Source organism: Myxine glutinosa, chromosome 1 (genome assembly GCF_964187855.1).
Source record: "Myxine glutinosa chromosome 1, kmMyxGlut1.1, whole genome shotgun sequence".
Lineage (NCBI taxonomy): Eukaryota > Metazoa > Chordata > Myxini > Myxiniformes > Myxinidae > Myxine > Myxine glutinosa.
The window spans coordinates 126,307,196-126,317,857 of record NC_136261.1 but is presented as its reverse complement, the minus strand read 5'-3'; positions in this window follow the sequence as shown (position 1 = coordinate 126,317,857).

Below are 10,662 nucleotides of genomic sequence, written 5' to 3'. Positions count from 1 at the left end.
CGAGTTATGCTACCCGTTGATCGAGTTATGCTACCCGTTGATCGAGTTATGCTACCCGTTGATCGAGTTATGCTACCCGTTGATCGAGTTATGCTACCCGTTGATCGAGTTATGCTACCCGTTGATCGAGTTATGCTACCCGTTGATCGAGTTATGCTACCCGTTGATCGAGTTATGCTACCCGTTGATCGAGTTATGCTACCCGTTGATCGAGTTATGCTACCCGTTGATCGAGTTATGCTACCCGTTGATCGAGTTATGCTACCCGTTGATCGAGTTATGCTACCCGTTGATCGAGTTATGCTACCCGTTGATCGAGTTATGCTAGCCGTTGATCGAGTTAGGCTACCCGTTGATCGAATACTGCTAACCGTTTATCGAGTAGTGCTAACCGTTTATGGAGTTGTGCTAACCGTTTATGGAGTTGTGCTAACTGTTTATGGAGTTGTGCTAACCGTTTATCGAGTTGTGCTATCCGTTGATCGAGTTGTGCTATCCGTTGATCGAGTTGTGCTATCCGTTGATCGAGTTGTGCTATCCGTTGATGGAGTTATGTATCCGTTGATCGAGTTATGCTATCCGTTGATCGAGTTATGCTATCCGTTTATCGAGTTATGCTATCCGTTTATCGAGTTATGGTAACTGTTTATCGGGTTATGGTAACGGTTTGAGTTGTGCTAACCGTTTGAGTTATGCCAACCAGTGATCGAGTTGTGCTAATCGTTTATCGAGTTATGCTAACCGGTGTAGGAAGGAAGGAGAGGGTGACGTTTCGAGCGTTAACCCTTCGTCGGAAGAGAAAGCCTTTGTGTCTGTGGAAGGCTCTTTTCTCAGACAAAGGGTGAACACCCAAAATATCATCTTCTCCTTAAATATTTCATCCATTGTTTAGATACAGTTCAGATACGATACAGATCGACATGAGCCTTGACGATTCAGACATTTTCCATTGTACATGGCATATTTTAGCTCCAGATTTTTAACATTTACGAGACAGAAGTGGTGCACAGTACACTCACGGTGGATCTCGTCACCCAGTGTCCAACCACAGCTCCCTCCCTCCAAAGGAGTGATCAAGAACAACAGAGACTCAGAGATGTACAGTTAAAGGTTGGACGTCATCCTTCAAATCCCACGCTAATCCTCTTCACTTGCTTTATTAACTGAGGATTTGGGACAGATCAAGAGAGAATTAAGATTTTAACAACACTCGCTTTGATTAGGACTGGCAATGTGCCAAAGGTAATGACTGCAACCTGTTAACGTCTCCAACTCCCTGACCCTCAATCAGAGCAAAAGTTGCCATCGATATATACTGAAACGCAAAAGAAACTTACCACCTTTGAAACCTTTAAATATCAACAATAACACTGCGTGTAGTAAATGTGTGAACTTATTTGTGGACAATAGTGTCCTCACTGTCAGACAAAACGGTCACGGATGGTCACTTGAACCTTCAATGGTCACTTCATAGCACAGCTGTTGAACAGCCGTTTTGACTGTCAGTGATTAGCCAAGGGGTACGGGATGATTTTAATGAGCTGCACGTGATGTCTTGATATTGGCGTTAAAAAGGCCAGTGCAAAATGGGCATTTCAATCAACATGCCACGATTGTCAAGGGATCAACGGCAGCGTGCCTTGGGCATGCTGCAAGGCAGACTGAGCTACCATGAGGTGGCACGTCGCCTTGGCTGTTCACACCAGATGATATCGGCCCTGGTGGACAGAGACACCCTCCACAACTCTGCAGATGACAGACCTCGATCAGGGAGCCCAAGAGTCACCACTGCAAGGCAGGACAGGCAGATCGTCCGAAGTCACCTGCGGGATCGATTCCGTCCAGCATCCCGCACTGCTGTCTTCCATGCAGTCGTCTTCGTGCAGTATCATTGGAGATCTGTGGGTTTGCATGCCCCGGAGTTTCTGCCGCAGTGCGGGATGCTGGACGGAATCGATCCCGCAGGTGACTTCAGACCATCTGCCTGTCCTGCCTTGCAGTGGTGACTCTTGGCCTCCCTGATCGAGGTCTGTCATCTGCAGAGTTGTGGAGGGTGTCTCTGTCTACCAGGGCCTATATCGTCTGGTGTGAACAGCCAAGGCGACGTGCCACCTCACGGTAGCTCAGTCCGCCTTGCAGCATGCCCAGGGCACGCTGCTGTTGATCCCTTGACAATCGTGGCATGTTGATTGAAATGCCCATTTTGCACTGGCCTTTTTAAAGCCAATATCAAGACATCACGTGCAGCTCATTAAAATCATCCCGTACCCCTTGGCTAATCACTGACAGTCAAAACGGCTGTTCAACAGCTGTGCTATGAAGTGACCATTGAAGGTTCAAGTGACCATCCGTGACCGTTTTGTCTGACAGTGAGGACACTATTGTCCACAAATAAGTTCACACATTTACTACACGCAGTGTTATTGTTGATATTTAAAGGTTTCAAAGGTGGTAAGTTTCTTTTGCGTTTCAGTATATTAATGAACACAAAATGGTGAGATTTTTTAGCTTCCCCGAGCCCCATCACATTTATTGAGTGCACCCTGTATACATCTCCCAATATCCCGACGCTCGCCCGTATTGATGATGCGTTTTGATTGAGGTTTGTCTTCCATCACCTTCACCCTCCCTTGTGATTGCTTATAACACTTATCATAAGCATAATAAGTGGGAACTTTGAAAAGGTTCATCTTTTGCAAACTTTCTTTCTGGTTCTCCCCATCCAACTTGGCCGAGCTTGAGCAAATCTGCAAGGAAGAATGGGAGAAACTCCCCAAATACAGATGTGCAAAGCTGATGCAGACATACCCAAGAAGACTCAAAGGTGTAATCGTTACCAAAGGTGAATCTACGAGGTATTGACTCAGGTGGTTGAATACTTATTAAAATAGATATTTCTGTATTTCATTTTATATTATTTTGTAAAAATTTCTAAAAAATAAAATCCACTTTGGCATGATGTGTAAATCGGTGATAAAAAAAAACAAAACTCGGGCTGTAACAACAAAATGTGAAATAAGTGAAGGGGTGTGAATTCTGTTATGTCGGTGGGGTAGAGTGATAGATTCAGGTAGATCTGCATAGGTAGGTGCTCCGATGATCGTTGGTAGAAAGAACCACTTCGATGTACATAAGTCAGGGACCTGTGTAGATCGCGTGTTCGGAGTAAGCTGGTATATTTGTCCCTGTTACGAGGAATGGGGCATGTTAACTCGTATAGGGATTATGTTAATTCCCATGTGCGTGAGACCTTGTGATTTATCCATTGTCCCTTATAGCACTACACCAATAGACACGAGTCGGGCCCATTAGTACACTAATTAATAAATTCCCCCCACAATAAAACTCACCAGAAGCCAGTTCGGAGCACTGCCGATGGAACCGCGGCCAACTACATCACCAGCTTGTATGGCAATATCGAAACAGGCCGGCCGAGAGCCATGCCCAGAAGGACCCCATTTGGCGGGAGTTGACCAATAGGAAGACACGAGGCAGGACGAAGCCCGCCGATTGGTAGAGGGAGAAGCAACGTGCTGATTGGCCATGGACCGATGGCATGAGGGAGAAGCGACGTGGCCCATTGGTGGAGAGCTAAGCCTGTGGTGTTGGCCGGGAGGGATTGGTAGAGAGGCAGGTGACGTCACGAGGGATTGATAAAAACTGGAGTCGACTGACATTTTGTCCCTCTTGCGCTGGACCCTCTTGCTTTGGACCTTCTCGCTCTTGTGTCAGCTTGATGTTCTGGATCTCGGTGCAAGCGGTTGTGTGCCGGCATCGTCTACTCGTTCGTTTGGACGTGAGGACGAAGAGCTGGGTTCTTAGTGCGAGCGACGAGCATACAAGCGCGGCTTGCCGCTGGAGCGTGACGATCCAGGGGCGAGCGAGTCGCCCGGTGAGGCCTGCTTACCGCCAATGAGCGTGTTTTCCACGCAACGACGCCAAGACCTCGGACGGTAGTTGGACGATCCCTGACGACACCCCGAACTGGTTGAGCTAAGTGAAACACGACGCGTGAAATAAACCTGTTTATTTTTGTACATTGTCTGTTTTTCGTTTGAGTTATTTTTGCAGGTTTGAAGACTGCTTGGCGGTTCCTCATTAAAAGTTTCTTCTTCTTCCTCTTTCCTCCCCCGCGCATATATAGTCACGTGAAAAAGTAAGTACACCCCATGTAAAGTTTTGACTTTTTCAACATATTTCAACATACAGCTATTTGATCTTCATTTCAACAATATTGAGAGATAAAGGTGATATAATATAACAAATATCATGAAACATTTACATTTTGTAGTCCATTGTATAATTTAAATAAACATAAATGCAAATTTCGCATGTCGAAAAAGTAAGTACACCCCTACATTTATCACTACTTCAAATACCTAAAATTAGAATCAGGTGCACCAGCTCAGGTGCAAATGATTAGAACATCATTCGAGAGGATCTTGGAGGAACCTGTCTGATTTAAACCTGACATTTATTTTGGTTTTGAAGGAACTGCGCTCCAACGCGAGTCGAAAGAATTGACGCGACCAAAGACGGAATTCGTCCGAGTTGCTTTATTGAAACAAAACAGCTCAGGTATTCTGACAAGCCCGTTTATCGGGCAGCAATATATATACACATTTATGTCAGGAAGTTTGCCCGGCAAAAGCTATACCGGGCATGCCCGGGTGTCAAGGGCGAGCCTTGGAAAGGCGAGTCTGGACCTGCCCGGGCGTGTTTGGTTGCGGCCTGGCAAGTCGAGGCTGGGCGTGCCCGGGCGCTCTGGACGAGCCCTGGAAAGGCGATAGCGGGCATGCCCGGACGCTCTGGGCGAGCCCTGGAAAGGCGATAGCGGGCATGCCCGGACGCTCTGGGCGAGCCCTGGAAAGGCGAGAGCGGGCATGCCCGGGAAAGACGAGACCGGGCGTGCCCGGGAGGTTCGGGCGTGCCCGGGAACAGTGAGTCCGGGCATGCCCGGGAGAGGCGCGTCTGGCCGGTGCAAGGCGATTGTGTGCATCCAGCGGTAACCGCTACACACGCCCCTCCAGAATCGACCTGCACCGGCAGGGTCAATTTAAGGGGGGTCCGGATGACCCGGCCGAAGCGACCCCTGGAGGGTCGTGGGGAGGGGTCCGACGTGGTGGTGGGCGGGGGGAACTGTGGACGGGGGGGCGGCCTCGCCGCGGAGGAAGGGCCAACCGTGGTGGTCGGTCGACGTCCATGTGCGCCGGTTTGAGGCGGTCCACAGAAATCCGGTCCGGCCGGCCGCCGAAGTCGACGATGAAAGACTTGTCGCCCCGTCGCAGGACCCGGAAGGGCCCGTCGTACGGCGGCCGGAGTGGCCCCCGGTGCGCGTCATGCCGCACAAAGACGTACTCCGCTGTGCGAAGCGCCTGGGGGACGTAGGACTGGGGGCCACCGTGGCGGGACGTCGGCACGGGGGCAAATCGTCGGGCGGCCTCCTGGAGGTCCGAGCGCTGGCGAGTGGCGGACCAGGGACTGGTAGCGTTGGGCACGAATTCGCCCGGGACGCGGAGCGGCTGGCCGTAGACGAGCTCGGCGGCGGACGCCTGGAGGTCTTCCTTGGGGGCCGTGCGAAGGCCCAAAAGGACCCACGGCAGCCGGTCGGCCCAACCGTCGTCCTGAAGGCCAGCCATGAGTGCGGCCTTCATGGAGCGGTGAAACCGCTCGCACAACCCGTTGGCTTGGGGGTGGTAGGCCGTGGTGCGGTGCAGCGTGACCCCCAACGAACGGGCGACCGCGCCCCAAAGCTCAGACGTGAACTGTGGGCCGCGGTCGGACGAGATGTCCGCTGGTGCGCCGAAGCGCGCGACCCAGGTGGCGATGAACGCCTGCGCCACGTCGGCGGTGGTGGTGGAGGCGAGGGGCACGGCCTCCGGCCACCTGGTGGTCCTGTCCACCATGGTGAGCAGGTGGGTGAACCCCCGCGAGGGGGGCAGGGGACCCACCAGGTCCACGTGGACGTGGTCGAAACGCCGTTCAGGCACGGCGAAAGGTGCCAGCGGGGCCTGGGTGTGGCGGTGGACCTTGACCCGCTGGCAGGCCGTGCAGGCGTTGGCCCAGTCGCGGATGTTTAGTCGAAGGCCGTGCCAGATGAAACGCGCCGACGCCAGCTTCTGGGAAGCTTTCCGGCCCGGGTGAGAAAGGCCGTGGATGGAGGCGAAGATGCGGCGCTGCCAGGAAACGGGCACGATGGGGCGAGGCTGGCCCTGGGAGACGTCGCAGAGCAGGACGGTGCCCGCGAAGGGAATGTCGGCCAGGCGGAGGCCCGTGTCCGCCGCACGGAGTGCCTGCACCGAGGCGTCGGTGGTCTGGTCGGCCGCCATGAGCGCGAAGTCCACGCCGAGGTGGACTGCGTTCGCGCTGGCCTGAGAAAGACAGTCGGCCACGGCGTTGTCTTTGCCGGCGACGTGCCGGATGTCCGTGGTGAACTCCGACACGGCGGAGAGGTGGCGCTGCTGGCGGGCCGACCACGGCTCCGTGACCTTAGCCATTGCGTAGACCAACGGCTTGTGGTCGACGAAAGCCGTGAACGGGCGGCCCTCCAGGAGGTGTCGGAAATGGCGAACGGCCAGGAATAGCCCGAGCAGCTCGCGGTCGAACGTGCTGTAGTTTAACTCGTTCGGCCGGAGTTGCCGGCTGAAAAAAGCGAGTGGCTGCCAAACCCCGTCCACCCATTGCTCATGGACGGCGCCCACCGCGTAGTTGGAGGCGTCCGTAGTGAGCGCGATGGGCGCGTTGAGCACCGGGTGAGCCAGCAGCGTTGCGTCGGCGAGGGCCCGTTTGGCGCTGGCGAAGGCCGCGGACCAAACAATGTCATGCTTGGCCGGCTTGCCCCGGAGGGCCTCGTAAAGGGGCCGCATGAGCTGAGCAGCGCGGGGCACGAATCGGTGATAAAAATTCACCATGCCGAGGAACTCTTGGAGGGCCTTGATGGAACGGGGACGCGGGAATGTGGTGATGGCCTCGACCTTGGTCGGCAGTGGCACGGCCCCGGTCTTGGTGATGCGGTGGCCCAAAAAGTCAACGGTCGTCGCGCCGAAGTGGCATTTGACCGGGTTGACAATTAAGCCGTGCTCGCTGAGGCGACCGAACAGTGTTCGCAGGTGGAGGAGGTGCTCGGCGCGGGACGTGCTGGCGACGAGGATATCGTCCAGATAGACGAAAAGAAACGGCAGGTCGCGCAGCACGCCGTCCATCAAGCGCTGGAATGCCTGGGCCGCGTTATTGAGGCCAAACGGCATCCGCAAAAATTCGAACAGGCCGAACGGCATGATGACGGCCGTCTTCGGTACGTCGGCCGCCCGGACAGGTACCTGGTGGTAGCCCCGTATCAGGTCAATTTTCGAAAGGATGACCCGTCCCGCCAAACGGGCGGAAAAGTCCTGAATATGCGGGATCGGGTACCTGTCGGGGGTGGTAGCGTCGTTGAGACGGCGGGAGTCGCCACACGGGCGCCATCCACCTTTGGCTTTGGCACGATGTGCAGTGGCGAGGCCCACGCGCTATCGGAGCGCCGCACGATGCCGAGGTGCTCCAACGCGTCGAACTCGGCCTTCGCCACGGCGAGCTTGGCCGGGTCGAGGCGTCGGGCCCTGGCGTAGACCGGCGGGCCCGTAGTGGGTATGTGGTGCTCGATCCCGTGCCGCACCGCGACGGCCGAAAACGTCGGCCGCGTGAGGGCCGGGAATTCCGCGAGCAGGCGAGCGAACTCGTTCGCTGCCGGGAGGGCGCACGCCAGTTCGGTCGGCGCGGAGCTGCTCATCGTGCACGCCAGGGAGCTGAAGGTCTCGGCATTGACAAGGCGACGACGTTTGACGTCGACCAGCAGCCCGTGCGCGCAGAGGAAGTCGGCGCCCAGCAAAGCCATGGGGACGCAGGCGGTCACAAAAGTCCATTGAAAACGCTGGCTGCCGAAGCAGAGGTTGACGACGCGTGGGCCGAAAGTGCGTATGGCCGAGCCATTAGCAGCGACCAAAGAGGGGCCGCAAACGGCGTCCCGCCTGTCCTGCTCGGAGGTGGGTATGACGCTCAGTTGGGCGCCGGTGTCACACAGGAAACGCCGCCCAGACGCTTTGTCCCGAATAAACAGCAAGTTGCCCGAGTGGCCGGCGCTCATGGCTGGGAATGAACGCCGGCCCGGCCGTTTCCCGACCTGCCGAAAGTGCACGGGGGCCGGCACGTCCGAGCCTTGTGTCCGAACCTGGCGTGGTAATACCACGCCCGGTCAGGTGGAGGCCCCGGCCGTCGTGTCGGAAGCGGGCGGTGCGGCGTGGCGGCCGCCAGTTGCACCGGCAGTTCGGCCTCCAACTGCGCAGGGCGCTCGGGCGTCGTGGGCGTCGCCTCGGACGGCGGCGGGCTCCAGGTAACCGCGCCGATGTGCTGGCCCGCCGAGGAGATCTTATCGGCTTCCCTGGCGAGGGCGCGGGAATCCGTGATCAACGTGCCAGCCAGGGCGAGGCGTAACGGGTGAGGCAGCTGGCGAAGGAACAGCTCGCGGAACAGAAAATCCGGAGAGTGCTCACCGAGCAACGAGAGCATATACTCCATGCGCTCGGACGGGCGCGTGTCGCCGAGCTCGGGCAGAGCGAGCAGGCGCCGTGCGCGTGCTGCCGGTGAGAGGGCGAAAGCGTCGAGGAGGAGTGTCTTCAGCGCGTCGTATTTGTCAGCAGCCAGCGGGTGCTCGAGGAGGCTCAAGGCGCGGGCCGCGGTGGCGGAACCGAGCACCGCCACAACATGGTGGAAGCGGGTGTCGTCCGCGGTGATGCCTCGCAGGGCGAACTGAGTCCGCCTGAGTGAACCAAACAGCCGCGTGAGCCTCCCAGAAGGTAGGCAGTTTAAGCGTCACTGCCGTATCCATGTCGGTAGGTCACCAATGAAGGAACTGCGCTCCAACGCGAGTCGAAAGAATTGACGCGACCAAAGACGGAATTCGTCCGAGTTGCTTTATTGAAACAAAACAGCTCAGGTATTCTGACAAGCCCGTTTATCGGGCAGCAATATATATACACATTTATGTCGGGAAGTTTGCCCGGCAAAAGCTATACCGGGCATGCCCGGGTGTCAAGGGCGAGCCTTGGAAAGGCGAGTCTGGACCTGCCCGGGCGTGTTTGGCTGCGGCCTGGCAAGTCGAGGCTGGGCGTGCCCGGGCGCTCTGGACGAGCCCTGGAAAGGTGATAGCGGGCATGCCCGGACGCTCTGGGCGAGCCCTGGAAAGGCGAAAGCGGGCATGCCCGGACGCTCTGGGCGAGCCCTGAAAAGGCGAGAGCGGGCATGCCCGGGAAAGACGAGACCGGGCGTGCCCGGGAGGTACGGGCGTGCCCGGGAACAGTGAGTCCGGGCATGCCCGGGAGAGGCGCGTCTGGCCGTGTTCTGGCCGGTGCAAGGCGATTGTGTGCATCCAGCGGTAACCGCTACAGTTTGCTCTTTGTTGTTGAAGTGTGCAGCATCACCATGTCTAGATCAAAAGAGCTCTCTGAGGCCTTCAGAAAGAAGGTTATAGATGCCCATGAGTCTGGGAAGGGATTTAAAAAGATCTCCAAACAATTTGTAATCAATCATTCGACTGTCCGGAAGATCATCTACAAGTGGAGGAGATTCCAAACAATTGCCAACTTGTTCAGGCCAGGCTGCCCCAGCAAGTTCAGCCCGAGAGCAGACCGCAAGATGCTGAAAGTCTCTAAGAACCCCAGAATGTCATCACGGGACCCACAGGTATCTCTTGCCACGGTTGATGTCAAAGTGCACGAGTCTACCATCAGAAAGAGGCTGCACAAATTTGATCTACATGGGAGGTGTGCCAGGAGGAAACTTTTGCTGTCCAGAAAGAACATCAGGGCAAGACTAAAGTTTGCCAATGAACACCTCGGCAAAGACCAGCACTTATTAGTCAGGTTCACTATGTTAACAAATATAATTTCGTTCAAAATTTTGGGATTAGCAAACCTGTACATTTTTGGAATCTTCAGAGCATGGAGAATCTTTAAATCAATGTTGGCATTTGCACAGACACCTGCATGGCCGCCATTTTGGATTTTGAAAATGGCCGCCATAAAATACATATTTTGCGCGATCTCGGCTTCTAGTCAACCTAGAGACTTAATTAAATATGCTAATCCTATGTTTTCTGGGTCAAGGAATCCAGTAAAGGCCTCAAAATAGTGCTCAGGATTATAGAAAAGCAACAAACAAAGGTAGTTGAAAACCATTGTCTTTATATTTGTGATATAACTATTACATAATACATGATATTGCAAGTCCTTTGAAGTTATAGGTTGTTATAGGTAGTATCAGATTGAACTATAAGTCCTATACACAGGATCGACGAGGTCTATACCGTTCAGGAATATGCTTTTACAGATCTTCATCACTGTCCTGAATCATTTTCGCAAAGGTGTCTACACAAATGTAAACATTAATTTTTGGATTCCTCATGCTCTGAATATTCCAAAAATGTATTGTTTTGCTAATCTACCAAAATTTTGAACGAAAAAATATAGTAAACCTGACTATATGGAACAATGTGCTCTGGACAGATGAGTCAAAGGGAGAGCTATTTGGCCACAGTACCAGAAGACATGTTTGGTGAAAACCAAAGACAGCATTTGACCACAAGAACCTGATACCAACTGTAAAGCATGGTGGTGGAAATATGGTTTG